The sequence below is a fragment of the Hyperolius riggenbachi genome, chromosome 1, assembly GCF_040937935.1.
Source record: "Hyperolius riggenbachi isolate aHypRig1 chromosome 1, aHypRig1.pri, whole genome shotgun sequence".
Taxonomy (NCBI): Eukaryota; Metazoa; Chordata; class Amphibia; order Anura; family Hyperoliidae; genus Hyperolius; species Hyperolius riggenbachi.
Window position 1 is genome coordinate 357,972,770 of NC_090646.1, and position 17,748 is coordinate 357,990,517.

General features: G+C 43.9%; 1 protein-coding gene across 2 annotated transcripts in view; it reads left to right on the forward strand.

Moving 5' to 3' along the window:
- Positions 1–17,748, forward strand: part of HOMER3 (homer scaffold protein 3) — a 224,654-nt gene that overhangs the window by 145,352 nt on the left and 61,554 nt on the right. The window lies entirely within an intron of this gene.

Sequence of the window (17,748 nt, forward strand, 5' to 3'; positions counted from 1 at the left end):
ACACGGTTAGTTTTTGCGTCGGTAGTAAACCGGCGCTTCACCGCTCGTCCACACGTTCGCGCAGATCGATTCCCGCTTGTCCCCGCGGGCGCTGCTAATCAGCCGCTCGTTTCTTCCCATTGTTCTCCCCGCCGGTATTGAGCGCAGTATCGATCCAGTGGGGTATCGGACAGGTTGGATCTTATCAATCGAGCCATCAGCGGCTCAATTGATAAGAATTATCTGACCGTGTATGCCCAGCATTAAGGTTCATACACACCTACCAACTATCTGTCCAACTACTGTATCTGCCAAACTTGTCTGTTAAGCCCCATACACATGCTCAACAGCGGTCTTTTATGCAGCACAATTGTCAAACAACTTTTGTTGTGAAACAAGTTCAAACAACTAAAAAAAGTATGTTGCTATTGTTCAAACAGCCGATAAGACTGATAAGAAGTCAATCCAACAGTTAAGGGGCCCATACACCTAATGATTTTCCCACCGATATACAGCAGATTCGATCACTGTGATCGAATCTACTGTGAAATTGTTGCGCAAACGCTGATAGTACGATTGATTTCCGTCCGAAATCTATCGTTCCTGTCGATTCCCGTCGAGCCGTAGGTGGGGAAGATTTTGCTCAATCGCCAGCGGGTTGGGAGTGCATCGATAGCGGCGTTCAAATGCCCGACGCTAGCGGCAATACATTACCTACTCCGCCGGCGCGACTCCCCCGGTCTCCGCTGTCTTTTTCTCCGCTGGGCTCTGGGTTCTGGCTGGCTTCACTTCCTGTCAAGGCAGGAAGTTTAAACAGTAGAGTGCCCTCTACTGTTTAAACTTCCCCCGGCAGGAAGTTCAGTGAAGCTGTAGCCGAGCGCAGAGAAGAAGACAGCGGAGACCGGGAGACTCGCGCTGGCCGGATCAGGTAATGTATGCGGGGGGGGGGGGGGGGGTGCTTCACAGATGGTGAATCGATTTCATGCTGAAATCGATTCACAATCTGTTTGCAGTAAAGGCAGCCATACGCTCCCTCTCTGATCAGATTCTATCAGAGAGGGATCTATCTGTTGGTTGATCTGATGGCAAATTGACCAGTGTATGGCCACCTTAAAGGTCCGTACACACGCCGGACTGGAGGCAACGACGGGTCCGTCATCACCTTCCGCTGGGTGGGCGTTCCAGCGACAGTCCGGCGTGTGTACAGTCTGTACAGGCGGGCGGATCGCTCAGAAACAGCCGCAGACAGACTGTACACACGCCGGACTGTCGCTGGAACGCCCACCCAGCGGGAGGTGACGACGGACCCGTCGTTGCCTCCAGTCCGCAGGGGCGCCGGCAGGCACCAAGCAGACCAAGCGGCCGCTTGGGGCCTCATGTTTTTAGGGGCCTACATACGGCCGCTGCTTTTTTTCTTTTTTATTATTAGTCTGGAGAGATGCCACAGCTACGAGTGCTGTTTGGCCACACCTCTCTTTCCTCCTCCTCCTCTCTCTGGCTGGTACTGAGAGAGACGTCAGACGTGCACACTTTGACCTGACGTCTCTCTGCAAAAACTAATGAGGCGGGAAACAGCTGAGTGAGAAGAGGAGACAGACCAGCTGACTGGAGTCAGGAGATCTTGACCAGCCGAAATGTGCACGGCAGGCCCAGCGGCTCTTCGGACTAACCTCTGCCTGGCTGTCATTGATGGATGTGTCTGCCTCTGACAACTTCTCCCCTGAGGCAAGTAAAAGCGACACTGCTGGGGATGAGTGAGGTCCAGACAGGAGACTGTGTGTGATGGCTTCTTACAGGCAAGAGGCAAGTGTATGAATGGGAAGTGGAGAGCTGGCATGTTTATGTGTAGTCTGGGAGGGGGAGATGTGGACATGTCTGAGGGGATTTTTCTGCTGACATGTGGCCGAAATTGCGTTTGTTTTTCTGCTGACATGTGGCAGGAATTGCGTTTTTCTGCTGACATGTGACAGGAATTGCGTTTATTTTCTGCTGACGTGGCCAAAATTGCATTTGTTTTCTGCTGACATGTGGCCGAAATTGCGTTTGCTTTCGGCTGACATGTGGCCGAAATTGCGTTTATTTTCTGCTGACATGTGGCCGAAATTGCGTTTGCTTTCTGCTGACATGTGGCTGAAATTGCGTTTGCTTTCTGCTGACATGTGGCCGAAATTGCGTTTGCTTTCTGCTGACATGTGGCCGAAATTGCGTTTGTTTTCTGCTGACATGTGGCCGAAATTGCGTTTGCTTTCTGCTGACCTGTGGCCGAAATTGCGTTTGTTTTCTGCTGACATGTGCCCGAAATTGCGTTTGTTTTCTGCTGACATGTGGCCGAAATTGCGTTTGCTTTCTGCTGACGTGGCAGGAATTGCGTTTGTTTTCTGCTGACATGTGGCAGGAGTTGCGTTTGTTTTCTGCTGACGTGTGGCAGGAATTGCGTTTGTTTTCTGCTGACGTGTGGCAGGAATTGCGTTTGTTTTCTGCTGACGTGGCAGGAATTGCTTTTGTTTTCTGCTGACGTGTGGCAGGAATTGCGTTTGTTTTCTGCTGACATGTGGCAGGAATTGCGTTTGTTTTCTGCTGACCTGTGGCCGAAATTGCGTTTGTTTTCTGCTGACATGTGGCAGGAATTGCGTTTGTTTTCTGCTGACATGTGGCAGGAATTGCGTTTGTTTTCTGCTGACGTGTGGCAGGAATTGCGTTTGTTTTCTGCTGACATGTGGCCGAAATTGCGTTTGTTTTCTGCTGACATGTGGCCGAAATTGCGTTTGCTTTCTGCTGACGTGGCAGGAATTGCGTTTGTTTTCTGCTGACATGTGGCCAGAATTGCGTTTGTTTTCTGCTGACATGTGGCAGGAATTGCGTTTGTTTTCTGCTGACGTGTGGCAGGAATTGCGTTTGTTTTCTGCTGACGTGGCAGGAATTGCGTTTGTTTTCTGCTGACATGTGGCAGGAATTGCGTTTGTTTTCTGCTGACCTGTGGCCGAAATTGCGTTTGTTTTCTGCTGACATGTGGCAGGAATTGCGTTTGTTTTCTGCTGACGTGTGGCAGGAATTGCGTTTGTTTTCTGCTGACGTGTGGCAGGAATTGCGTTTGTTTTCTGCTGACGTGTGGCAGGAATTGCGTTTGTTTTCTGCTGACATGTGGCAGGAATTGCGTTTGTTTTCTGCTGACGTGTGGCAGGAATTGCGTGTTTTTTCTGCTGACGTGGATGGAATTGCGTTTGTTTTCTGCTGACGTGTGGCAGGAATTGCGTTTGTTTTCTGCTGACATGTGGCAGGAATTGCGTTTGTTTTCTGCTGACCTGTGGCCGAAATTGCGTTTGTTTTCTGCTGACACGTGGCAGGAATTGCGTTTGTTTTCTGCTGACCTGTGGCAGGAATTGCGTTTGTTTTCTGCTGACCTGTGGCAGGAATTGCGTTTGTTTTCTGCTGACCTGTGGCAGGAATTGCGTTTTTCTGCTGACCTGTGGCAGGAATTGCGTTTTTCTGCTGACCTGTGGCAGGAATTGCGTTTTTCTGCTGACCTGTGGCATGAATTGCGTTTTTCTGCTGACATGTGGCAGGAATTGCGTTTTTCTGCTGACATGTGGCCGGAATTGCGTTTTTCTGCTGACATGTGGCCGGAATTGCGTTTTTCTGCTGACATGTGGCCGGAATTGCATTTCTGCTGACATGTGGCCGGAATTGCGTTTTTCTGCTGACATGTGGCCGGAATTGCGTTTATTTTCAATGTCATGGTCACCCCATTTTTCGGCACGACGCAATACGCGCGCTGCGAACATCCACTCCAGTCCCACCCTCCCGCTCCACCCAAATGTTATGGCCACGCCCACTGTCTGCGGAATGGCCACGCCCATTAGGATAGGGCCACTACCTGCAGTTTGCTTGGGGCCACAAAAACCTTAGCTGCACCCCTGCCAGTCCGGCATGTGTACGGACCTTAAGATTGACTTCTTATCAGTCTTATCAGCTGTTTGAACAATAGAAAAATACTTTTTTTAGTTGTTTCAACTTGGTTCAAAAAAAAAGTTGTATGGGGCTTAACAGACAAGTTTGGCAGATAGTTGGACTGATAGTTGGTAGGTGTGTATGAACCTTCACAGTTCCATTTCCTGTTGAGATGGCAATGCAGTTTTACTGGAGAGAAAGCTGTCCAGACTGTTCTCCCATTACATCATCACACACACAAGGCCATCATTGATAGGACACAAGAAAATTTCTCGCTGTCAGCACAGATCACCTGACCCACCCTAGCTCCTCCCTCTGCTGGTAGGAGATTACCTGCCTGTGGTGAGCACTGCAGCTACAGCAGAGTCTCGAGGTGCGTACACACATGCGACTATAGTCGTTTGTAACGATCGTTCCCCGATCTTTACCAACGACGATCGTTACAAAAAACGAACCACCGACTATTAAGGCAAACGAAGAACGAGCCAAATCACTACAAAAGAAAGTTCTGTCTCGGCGGATTTTAACCAACGACGATCGTTTGCAAAAGTAGTACATCGTTGGAAACGGTCGTTCGTACTAGGCTTGACATGCGCATTTCACTATTTCTCTGTGAAACTTCTCATTTTTATGCGCAGGCGCAATAGTTGCTTTACGTGATGTAACGTTCGTTCTAACGATCAGATCGTTACACACCTTTTAAAACTATCTTTACTTAGGTCGTTCTTTCATCAATTAAAAGTTCGTTCGTCGTTCTCAACGAACGATCGTTGTCGCATGTGTGTACGTAGCATCATAGTGTAAGTGCAGTGCTGGCCACACACAGTTCATCTCCGGGCAGCAGCTGAAGGAGGTGGCTAAGTGGATCTGTGCTCAGCAGTGAGAGCTGCACCCCAGCTTGGGAACACTCCGCCTTTCTCCATTTGTTAATAAATCCTTTGCCGATATTTCAGATGTGACTTTCAAAGTTGTCCAGCGATTCAGATGAGGCTGTACACAGGGCCGGATTTGTGGGCAGGCCGGAAAGGCACAGGACTAGGGCGGAGCTTAAGCTGGGGCGGAGTTGCAGCTGACAGATCAGCTGTTCCATTATTACCTCTCTGTGCGGGGACTTCCTGTGGCTGCCTGAGTCTCTCTCATGCACGCTGTGTGCTCTGACCCATCCCGCCCTCTCCTCTGACAGTGGGGCGGAGAGGCAGAGACAGAGCCGGGAGATTTGAAGATCAGAGCCTGGATCCAGACACACAGTCATTGCTGCCAGCTGCTCTGCAGAGACAATCCTCCTCCACCACGAATAAACAGAAAACGAGTCACTGAGGCAGACAGACCTGGTATTTTAGGTAAACGGCCCCCCTTCCTCCACTCTCTAGCTGACCAGCTTTAATCTATTCTCTTATCTTCTCACACCAGCGTCATCCCTCCTCTCCTGTCTACTAACCCTTCCACTGCTGGTCTGAGTTTCTGCCAGACACTTCATGCTACAGATTCTTCTTCTTTTGTTTTAATCAACTTATATCAGCTGCATTAAATGTGTACTTTATGTGGTGTATTGACCAGTGTAGTGTATTGACCAGACCAGTATAAGGGATCCATTTTGTGGCTGTACAGCACTGAACACTATCTCTTGTTTGGCTGCAACTTTTGTGTTCCTCAGGAGCTCTAAGCACTTATATATTGCCTAATCTTTTTGTTATTTGGGGCTATATATATACTATAGACATACTGTAGATATAACTCTCTGTGTTATCTGGGGCTGTATATGCTGTAGATATAACTCTCTGTGGTATTTGGGGCTGTATATACTGTAGATATACCTATCTGTGGTATTTGGGGCTGTATATACTGTAGATATACCTATCTGTGGTATTTGGGGCTGTATATACTGTAGATATACCTATCTGTGGTATTTGGGGCTGTATATACTGTAGACAGAGCCGGGACAAGGTCCTCCAGCACCCAAGGCTGAGACACCAAAGTGCGCCCCCTCCATCCCTCCCACCCCAGCCATCACACACTGATTGCTATTAGACTAAGAGGTGCCACAGGGCCCACAACCTCCCCAACAACTTAATATGTAGTTATCTGGCTTGCAGTCACTGCCATGTATCCCCTTTTCTTATTTCTTTCTGCTTCAAACACAATTAGGAATGACAGCTGAATGAATTCTGCGCCCCCTCCTACACTGCGCCCTGAGGCTGGAGCCTCTCCAGCCTATGCCTCGGCCCGGCCCTGACTGTAGATATAACTCTCTGTGGTATTTGGGACTGTATATACTGTAGATATACCTCTTTGTGTTATTTAGGGCTGTATATACTGTAGATATACCTTTCTGTGGTATCTGGGGCTGTATATACTGTAGATATACCTCTCTGTGTTATTTGGGGCTGTATATACTGTAGATATACCTCTCTGTGGTATTTGGGGCTGTATATACTGTAGATAAACCTCTCTGTGGTATTTGGGGCTGTATATACTGTAGATAAACCTCTCTGTGGTATTTGGTGCTATATATACTGTAGATATACCTATTTGTGGTATTTGGGGCTGTATATACTGTAGATATACCTCTCTGTGGTATTTGGGGCTGTATATACTGTAGATATACCTCTCTGTGTTATTTGGGGCTGTATATACTGTAGATATACCTCTATTTCAAAAGCAGTTTATTTAAATGCAGGGGGGGGGGGATAGTGCAGATGTACTTACCTAGACTTCTTCCAGCTGGCCTCCTGCAGTCCCTCACTGTAGTGCCAATCCTCTCCAGGGTCCCGCTTTTCATTCTGACCCAGACTCACTTGCGCACCTCCTTGAAAGCGTTCTTCTCTTGCGCAGTCCACAAAGACTTAAATTGTGCGTGTGCAACACTCAAGGCCACTCTAAATCAATCAGGAGCGGCGCACCCGTGCATGCGCAGAAGCCACTGACCCAGCCGGGTCACTGGCAATTATGGAGGGGACAGCAGAACTGTGGTGAGGAACACAGGGACTTCTAGGGGCTGGAAGAAGCCCCAGGTAAGTAAAACTTTACTATTCCTCATGTTTAAAGGTTGCCCTCTCCTCATGTCCAAGGTAATATTTTGTGTGCGTGCGTTATGCTGTTGGTCAGGGGGGCGGCTGGTGATTGTGGGCCTAGGGCGGTAAAAAGTACAAATCCGGCCCTGGCTGTACACAGAGAGGGTCTCATTACTACACCTGCAAGGAGACTTGAGCTGAGTGAAATATGCAAGAAGCCACTGCTGACTGTCTTTTGAAAATGTTACTTCCCTGCTGTGGTAATCGCCAGCTTTAAATACCTTCTGAGTCACTAAGCATACAGGTTGGGTATTGTCAAAAAGATCAGCATGACAGCTGGAGTGGAGAAATCACATTTATTTAGGAAAAAAAGAGAATACGTTTTGCAGCCTCCTTGTTCCTGTAATTTGAAGTACACCTGATATATTTATTTCCTATTAAACACCAGTTGCCTGGAAGTCCTGCTCAGAGCCAAGACAAGGTCCTCCAGGGTGCAAGGCTGAGATACCAAAGTGCGGCCCTCCGTCACTCCCACCCCATCTGTCACACACTGATTGCTTAGAGGCGCCTCAGCCCCCCTTCCCCCCCCCCCCCCCCAACACCTTAATCTCTAGTTATCTGGCTTCCAGTCACTGCCATGTATCCCCTTTTCTTATTTCTTTCTGCTTCAAACACAATAGGGGAATGATGGCTGAGTGAGTTGTGCGCCCCCTCCTACACTGCACCCTGAGGCTGGAGCCTCTGCTTCGGCCCGGCTCTGGTCCTGCTGATACTCTGCCTCTAATACTTTTAGACACAGACCCCGAACAAGCATGCAGTGCAGATGTTTTTGACTGAAGTCTGAGTGGATTAGTTACATGCTTGTTTCAGGTGTGGGATCTAGACACTACTACAGCCAAAGAGATCAGCAGCACACCAGGCAACTGGTATTGTATGAAAGGAAAGAAATATGCCCACCTCCATATCCCTCTGAGTTTAGGTGTTCTGTGAGAGTTCCCTTAAAGCACACCTGTAGAGAGAGCAATATGGAGGCTGACATTTTTATTTCTTTTTAAACCAATACAGATTGCCTAGCTGCCCTGCTGATCCTCTGTTTAGAATACTTCTAGCCATAGACCCCGACCAAGCTTGCAAATCAGGTGCTCTGACTAAAGTCTGACTAGATTAGCTGCATGGTTTAGACACTACTGCAACCAAAGAGATCAGCTACAGATCTGAGGGTCCCGATGCAGAATTTGGACCTGGTTTCCCCACCAACTCTATTCCCCATCTCCTTGTGACATAGCTCAGCCCCCATTTCTACAATCCTCATCTAAAAATATACAGAAGGTCAATAATTCATATTTATAACATAATACGGTAAAGATAATATCACAAACCTGTAAAGTATATTCAGTGTTTTAGGAATCTGGTTGGCAGGAAATGTAAATATTGAATTTCCTAGCAGGGGATCATTTGTATTTGCCTAGATTTCCCTTTGGTTCACAGTGTGGATCAAAACAGAGCTCTGCCAGAAAGTATATATATATGCCCTGCTACTGCTTACCACTTAAAGGGAACCTAAACTGAGAGGGATATGGATGTTTCCTTTTAAACAATACCAGTTGCCTGCCAGTCCTGCTGATCTCTATGGTTGCAATAGTGGCTGAATCACAGACCTGAAACAAGCTTGCAGCTAATCCAGTCTGACTTCAGTCAGAGCACCTGATATGCATGCTTGTTGAGGGGCTGTAGCTAAAAGTATTGGAGGAAAAATCCATATCCTTCTTAGTTTAGGTTCCCTTTAAGCAGCAAGTATGGGTGGGAGTGGCAAGCTACAATCAAGCTATTAGGAAAATAGAGGCAGAAGCACAGAAGACAGAGGATCAAAGAAGGACAAAGACATTTACAAATGAAAATGACAGAAAAAGAAAGAAGCATACAGAAAATGTCACTACTAGACATGGTCAGTGAAATGCTATTACCGGTAATTATGATTTCCAACCTGTAAGCAGATTGTGTACAGCTTGAAACTGGTCCAATCAAAATAGATATGAAGTGCATTTGGTTGGCCCAGTTCCAAGTTGCATGAAATCTGCATGCAAGTCAGAATTATTACCATCTCATTGACCATCTCTAGTCATTACCAGCAAGTATACAGAAGAGAAAGAATGATATCAGTGAAAATAAAAATAGTTTTTCAGTCATTATTCAGTTATTATTTGTAATCAAATTTTTTATAGTTTTAATTTATAAATACAATTTTAACTTAACCCTTTACTGTAAATAGGTAGGGGGTCAAAAATGACCCCATTTACCTGGGAGAGGGTAGCTGCATCTCTTGTACATAGCTGTACATAATATTGGACAAAGGCAATTTGCAAAGGTGGGAAGGCTTTTGCAGATTGGCTCCCTTATTCTATTGTACCCTGTGGATCGGTATGACTTAGAAGGTGGATCCACACCTCGATGTGTTCTGCTCTGGGCCATGCCAACCTGCATGAGGTCAAGGGGTTAAAGGGCATAATTTTCTCTCTTTTTTTAAAGTAAATGAAAATGTCAAAAATATGTGTTTATTATTCTAAAGGTGGCCACTAATGATCCAATCTTTTCCATCCAATTTTACCAAATCTATGTAGTATAAGGGTAAATTGAGGGACTATATTGAATGGATAATTTAGACAGTCCTTTGTATCACATGGAAATGTTAAGATTGAAAGAAAAAGATTGGAACATTAGTGGCCGCCATAAACTCTTAACACACTACACATGCTCATGGGCTATCAAAGTGGCATCGCCAGACACTGCACTTGCTGGCTGCTGTATTTTTACTTAATAAATGTACAGATGGGCCTTTCTTCCCAACAGTGCAATGTTTCCCCACACAGGCACTGTTTCCCTATGCAGATCGAGCTGTGCATGGCTGCTGCAGTAGTGGTGCACAGCTCAGTAAGGCCCACTTCACACAGACTGCTCCAGGTGGGAAATCCACTGCCTTTCACCTGCTCCTGTGCGGCAGCCTGGCACTTGCTGGTCCTTGGCATGGGAAGGTGTCTGTCACATGGACCCCTTTCGACTTTTTTGCTGCTATGTAACTGCACCACTTGTGAAATGCTGACAGGCATGGGGTTACAAACACTTTAAATTTGCTCCATTAAATTGTAGCCTGAAGGCATTTAACATCCAGCAGAAGGGAGGCTAAACTGTGCACTTATTCTGTGAAAGAGGCCTAAACCTAATAGCTTTAAATTCTCCCACTCTACTGCCACTCTCGCCTCATTACAGGTGGGAGGTGGGAATGCAATGTCCAGTCCCTTGCCTTCGTAAATTACAGTCATACTGTATCACTGAAAATGCATGCTCAGCTTCAGCCAATCAACTAGGATTATTTGGTATTAAAACGTGTAATATGTCAAGTGTAGTTATCCATAGAATCCAATTAGCAATCATTTTCCTCTCACCTAACCTGTTAATGCTAGAATTTGATAAGTACTTTATGTGTTACTGCACACTGTACATTATTGATATATTTGTTTTGTTCTAGTTAATCAGGAGGTTAGTATTGATACAAATTTGCTAGTGTTCCAGTGAGGCATTGTTACCAGTTACTTCTGACCATTTCTGGTAATAAATTACCCTTCATGTAAGCCATGGAATGCTATTCAGCTACTGTATTCCCACTGGGCCCCTTTTGTCCTATTTACATTGGTGGCCTAATTGTACATCTGTACTAAGAGCGGCAAGACCTGCAGGTATACATGACCTGCATGTAACAGTGACTTGTGCTCTGTGATATAATCATTCATTCTTCAGCATTGCACAGGTAAAGGGCGAATGCCCAACGGCGTGGAGATTTTTCTAGCAAACCAGGAAATTCTGTATGTATGATGACAATAGATTTCAGTGACTGGAGCTGGCTCATCATTCAATGTATGCCTGTAGTGTACACAACCAGATACAGGAAAGTCATACTGATTTTTTATTAAAATTCTATTTATGTGTGCTTAAAACCAGTGGCATAACTGTGGAGCTTGGGGCCCCAAACACTCTATTGACATGGAGCCCCAAAACCAAATAAGGACAGCTGCAGTGTCTGAGAAGTGTATTTAGAGTTAAGGTGCGTACACACGCACTATTGTAACAAAGGACGGGTCCGTCAGACCCTCCCGCGGCGCGGTCGTTCTGCCGACAGTAGTACGTCAGTACAGGCAGTCGGCAGACTGATAAGACTGTTTGACTGATCCACCTTAAGGGCACAGATTGTTAAGGATTACCACTATGCAATGCACATATAGAGGAGTTCATTATCAGCATAGCACCAATGCAAAGCTAATACGATGAATGAAGGAGGGCCTTCCTAAAGGGACAACTACAATCACAAGCTGTTTTCTTCTATACAGCCACATTGAAACCAAGTGAGACCTGATCTGGATAGGGCTCTCACTCACATCGACATCACTGCTTAGAGCGCTCTCTTTTGTCTTTTACTGTAAAACTCAACCTTGTCACTGCCATTGTGTAACTTTATAAACATGAGTAATCAGAAGGCATTACTCAGTGTTTATAGATGTTACCAGCATTTTAGTATAGGGGTGATTGTAAAGCTAGCCATACTAGTCAATATGGCCAAAAAGATAGATTCCTCGCAAATCATAATCTGATCAGACAGGGATCTATCTGATTGAATCCTTCCACACACTGAACTTTAATAGATTTCAGGCCGAAATCAGCTGAAAAGCAAGTGTTTGGCTGATCAGGCTGAAATGTTGGGGCATCGATTTTTAGCAGATTTGATTAAATAATCGAACGGAAATAATTCCACTGAAAGTGTAGAGTTAGAAGCAGTGGGAACTGTTTCAAAACTCATGATTCAAGCAGAGATCAGCACACACTGTATCTAGTTTATTATCACTCTAAGCAGAGTGTAACAGCTTATACTGTACATATTAGGCCTAACGTGCCTGTATATTTAAAAGGGGGCAAATTAAGTAGAGCAAGTATATTGCAGGATTATGAAGCTTACCCTATTATTAAGCACACTTTGGTATAAATACACTAACATTTTTGTGACAACTGGGCCATTTAGAAGTACTGTAAACAAGGTTTCCAGTTGCAATTACCATTATTGTCCACAGGAAGCTCTCTTCTTACTGTCATAGTTAATTGGGTAATGTGGGGTTTCTACTTAGAATCCTCCAGGCCAGTGTCCCTGTGCCTGATACGCCACCTCCTGCCAGCCTGACTAAATCTGGGCTGTTTCTGTGCACACATTAAGCAGGAGAGGGCAATAATGGCAAACAAATGACAAGTCATCATTTCTCAAGTGTTTCCTGTCTTACCCTGTACAGCACATGAAAGCAAAGAAGTACTTAAAGCAACCTCCCCTAAATTAACATTTATTCTCCACTTATTTGTTTTAATCACTGGATAGGTGGTCAGAAAGATATTCTGGACATAAGCTAAGAAAAATATAAAAGCCCTAATATAAAGATCTTTCTTTCGTGAGTTATCTCCCTTTTCCTATTTTTTCATGCGATCTATATCAGTATTTATCAACATTATTACAGCTTACACCCCCTTTATCAATGACTGTGTTTGCCACTTATCCCCTGTTGTGAATAACATCATCTCAGCTACGCCTTGATGTATACGTAGCCGCGGTGTCGCTGCTGCATGCATTTCGGAAAGCCAGGCAGCAACCCACTGAAAATAGGCCCTTAAAGAGACTCTGTAACAAATTGTTTATCTTTATTTCTTCTATGCTATAAGTTCCTATGCCTTTTCTAATGTGGTCTGGCTTACTGCAGCTTTTCCTAATTGCACAGTAGCTGTGTTATCTCTGTTATATGATCTAATCTTCTCTCTATAGTCGGCACAGTCAGGCTGAGGCAGTCAGACTGGAATGTGCAGGGCTGCTTGTGATTAGCTAGAAGCTGTACACACCCCCTGCAGGCTCTGTGTGACTAACACACTCTGCTTAGCTGAGCCTATTAGAAGCTGGTTAGTTTGTTTGTAAACACTGCCTAAAACTGGCAATTACAAGCCAGGTTTGCAGCAGAGAATGGCAGAAACAGCACAGAGGGGACCAGGAGCACATAATGAATAGAATGGTATGCTTTTTATTGTAAGAATTTCAGAGTACAGATTCTCTTTAAGTGGAGCGGTTTGATCATGAGAAATGTGATATACCTGAGCAGCAACCAATCCCTATACTGTATATTTTACATCTAGTTGGATGATTTGTGAATATACTTGAGCTTCTGTCATGCAAAGTCACTGCGTCTAGCTAGGAGTAGTGTTGTAAATGCTCATTGGTTGAGTGAAACTTAAATATAACATTGGTTTGAATTAGGCTATTTTCACACTGGGAAGCTGCATCGTATTGCATTATAATGTACAGATAACACAACCATAAACAACATTTGAAGGAGCATGCGATGCAAAGCAGACAAAGAAGCAACTGACTAATGTACACCCTCATTGCCTAACACTGTGCGCAAAAACGTGTGCAATTCAAGCCAACAAAAATCTCCCAAACTGTTAAAATGACAGTTGAACTGAAAAAAAAGGGTACCCTAGCCCTAAAGCAGAAAAAAACTCAAATATAATATTATGCTACATACGCAATAAATTCTGTGTGGGAAAACTACTCTGTGCTTATTTGCTAAACAATATCTTAGTAACCCAGCATTCTGCACATAAGCAGGAATGTTGAGCTGTGAAGCTTTTCCATGACACATAATACAGTATGGCTGAAAATATGCCAGTGCAATCCAGATTTGAGTAGTTCCCTGCTCCATCTGCTACCAGTCAGTTGAAATACCCAACAATTACATAACACAGATAATGATTTGGGTGCATCTGTGTATTTAGAATCTCTCCCCTGTGCCAGCACAAGGTTAGAACCTCTTTAGTGCTGTATGGTTTTGGCTTGTCCTCTCTAGATAGCATTTATCAAAACTGATATCAATCAAATGGGAAAGGCAAAGATAACCAGACATTAATCAGTTGTATCCTCTCATCTCCTGAATTCCAACGCTGAAATCAGTTGATTACTGTGGAGATTAGTGTAATGAAACCTTGCTAAATCACTTGCATTTACAGAGTGGATTAGTAGATTGTAATGCCTTTCAGTATGCGGAGCTGTATGTACTTATTGCCTGTCTAAATCTGATGACTTTTCTCTGATAAACTGGGGAAATGTCCAGTGCAGGGAACAGTTACCAGAAATGATTTTATCCTCTAAGTAGATCATTTACTGGAAGGAACGCTTAAAGGATAACCCCCTTAAAGGTGCCCATACACTCGTCAGATTGGCAGCAGATAGATAAGAAATGCATCTGATGATCTATCTGATGCGTTTTAAGAACATTTTTTACCAGGATAGAATTCCAATAGATTTCAGTTTGAAATCTATTGAAATTCGATCTGATGGCATTTTTTTGCCATCAGATTTCCATTAAGGCCAATGCAAACTGATAATCAATCTCATCAGATCGTCCTAAATTTTCCACCCTGCAAGTTCGATGGAAATCCATCGAAATTGATCGAAATCGGCCGTCGATCGGTCGATTGGCCAACCGATTTGCAATCGATTGATCGATCGATCGATCGGGATCGATCGGTCGGCCAGAAAATCGGCTGAGTGTATGGGCTGCTTTAGTGTCACTGGATGTGTCATTCAAGGGGAATAATATTTGTAATTTATACCTGTAACCCACTTAACCCAATAACACACGGCCAACATCCTCTCTATGGCCACGGGCCATGTATAAAATGATTAAAATCATGTAAGGGCTTTGTGGCCTCCATACAGAGATTGGAATTTTCTGCTGAAGCAACTCGGCTCTCAGTGTGGAGAGAAGCACGGCCTGAAACACCCAGGCAGCAAATGAACATGGAGATAAGAGTCCAATACTACCTGGAAGGGACTGTGATTGTACAAGTAGATAAGGAACCCACTTCAATCAGGATTCAGCAGATGAAAATCATACACTGGCCCTTACTCAGTACACTTTTTCTCCTGAAGGGGCCCATACACTCAGCCGAAAATCGATTGGTTGATTGAAAATCGATTGACCAATTGATCGATTTGCAGCCGATTTCGATCGATTTCAATCAATCTGGCAGGCTGGAAAATCTAGGTCGATCTGTTTAGATTGCTTATCATTTTTCATTGGCCCTAATGGAAATCTGATGGCAAAAAAATGCCATCTGATCGATTTTCAATAGATTTCAAACTGAAATCTATTGGAAATCTGTTCCTAGTAAAAAATGTTCCTAAACACATTAGATAGATCAGAAATCTATCTGATGATCTATCTGCTGCTAATCTAACGAGTGTATGGCCACCTTAAGTTTTTCTCCTCGGAGATACTTTTTCATCTGCAGTTTATAATACATTTTCAGCATTCTACATCAGAAAAAATACCAAAAAGTAATTTTTACAATTTTTTTTTTGTTTTTTTTTTTTTTGCTTGCTGGTAGCTTAAAAAGCGTTGAAGGTGTGAAAATATCACTTGAAGAAACTTTGGAAAACAAGTCTTCTCCTAGGCGATAATTTCACAACCTATCGATAAAATGCCCTTTTAACCACAAGCAAGCAAAAAAACTGAATACTTCTGACAATACTTTTTCACTTTGATATTTAAAAAAGTTTTCATTCCCCATACCTCCCCTTGGTACATCTTGGATCCCATTCCAGGGTACTCCCCAACCCGCTCTCTGTTCTTCACCAACACTCTGCAGATGTCCACCCCCCGCATCACTTGCTCACTCGCAAGGCTCCAGGACTCCGCCCCCTCTCCCCCATCAGGCTCAACCCCATCTTCAACTCATTCAAGCAGGTCTAAAGCCCCATCTACACGATACGATTCTTTATACGATTCGATTACGATTCTATTTACGATCCGATTAAATCCAACATGTCCGGTCGGGATTCGATTCGATCCAATTCGATTTGCCATTGTTTTGCAATGGCAAATCGAATTGAATCGGATCGAATCCCGATCGGACATGTTGGATTTAATCGGATCGTAAATAGAATCGTAATCGAATCGTATAAAGAATCGTATCGTGTAGATGGGGCTTTAAAGGGAACCTAAACTGAGAGGGATATGGATGTTTACTTTTAAACAATACCAGTTGCCTGGCTTCCTGCTGATCTCTTTGGCTGCAGTGGTGGCTGAATCACAGACCTGAAACAAGCATGCAGCTAATCCAGTCTGACTTCAGTCAGAGCTTCTGATCTGTATGCTTGTTCAGGGTCTGTGGCTGAAAGTATTAGAGACACAGGATCAGCAGGAGAGTCAGGCAACTGGTAAGGAAAAATTCATATCCTTCTCAGTTTAGAATCCCTTTAAAGACCCATCTGTTCACCATAGTTTGCCCACAATCTTCATAGCTCCATCTCCTCCCTCGGACTTACATCCCCCTTTATGTATCCTTTCCCCTACTGCTTAGAATTTAATCCTATTTGGCAGAGCTTCTTCTCCGCCACCAGACGCGACTTGTCTGCTATAATTATTCCTACATTGTTTACATCACTGCTTGCATGGGTTTCCTTTGGGTACTTACTGCATACAGATAACTTAATTGGCTTCCCCCCTAAATTGGGATTAGACTACGATGGACATAGGACTATGGTAGGGATTATAGTAATATAAAAAGACAATCGAGAGCCTCTATAGTGTAGTAGTTAGAAACCACGTTTTGATATTAAATAAAATGTACGTTATAATACTCACACCTGTGGGTTACCATTAGGCAACCACTTTTATTGCGGGGGAGGGGATTAGACCCAACTCCACTCGGGATTAAGATGTCGCTCTCTATAGATGCAGGAAAGAGGGGGTACCACCCCTACGCCAGGTGTGAACTCAATGTATTGTAAGCAAAACAGAGGCGCCAATCAGAATAAAGTTAAAAGCAACTTTAGGAAGCGAGGCAGTAGTGGACTTACCTCCCCAAGAAAGGATCATTGAGATTAGAGGAGCACCTTGCTTGCTTAAGAGACAGCACCAGTTGCTCCTGCTTTATACTGCCTGAGGAAGTGGATTAATGTCTACGAAATGTGTCACAATTTTTTGGAGTACATATTTAAAGTCGATTGCTGACATAATCTCGCTAAGTATTTCTTGGGGAGGTAAGCCCACCAGTGCCACTTTTCTTAAAATAAAACTCATTTTATTCTGCTTGGTGTCTCTGTTTTGTTTACAATATAGTAGGGATTTGATTGAGAGCCCCTCTATCGGACAGTTAGTAACAAGACTATATACTCTGTAAAGTGCTGCAGAAGATATATAAATAATACTAAATAATAATTATAACCAGTACTTTTTACCTACTTTTTGGTACTTTTTTAATCGCAAAGTGCTGAAAAATGACTCTAAAGAAGATGAAAATGATCTCCCAGTAGAAAACTTAGAAGTGAATTACATATGGCCCCGGGGAGAGATGGGCAGATAGTTAGATTCACGGATCCACTTAGGGTCAGCAAAGCAGGTAGAGATTGTACGGTGCTAAAAAGTGATTGGGGCCAAGTTTGTTTTATGTTTCTACATTAGCTGTGAATTTTTAAACTAAAGGTAACTTAGACCATAATGGCAATGGTGTTTGTTTTAAAGAGAACAGAATTTCCATACTCTGCTTGGAATGGACTGGCTATTATTTTAAACACTGTAAAAGATGTAAAGACTTCTTCGGAAAGTCTGTTGAAACTCATTCAATGATACGGTTTTACAGTATAGTCTTTCCAAGCAGAATGTGGGTAAAGGGGAAAGAGCATTTAAAGATTAATCATAGAAACTGATATGACTATGCGCAGACTTTT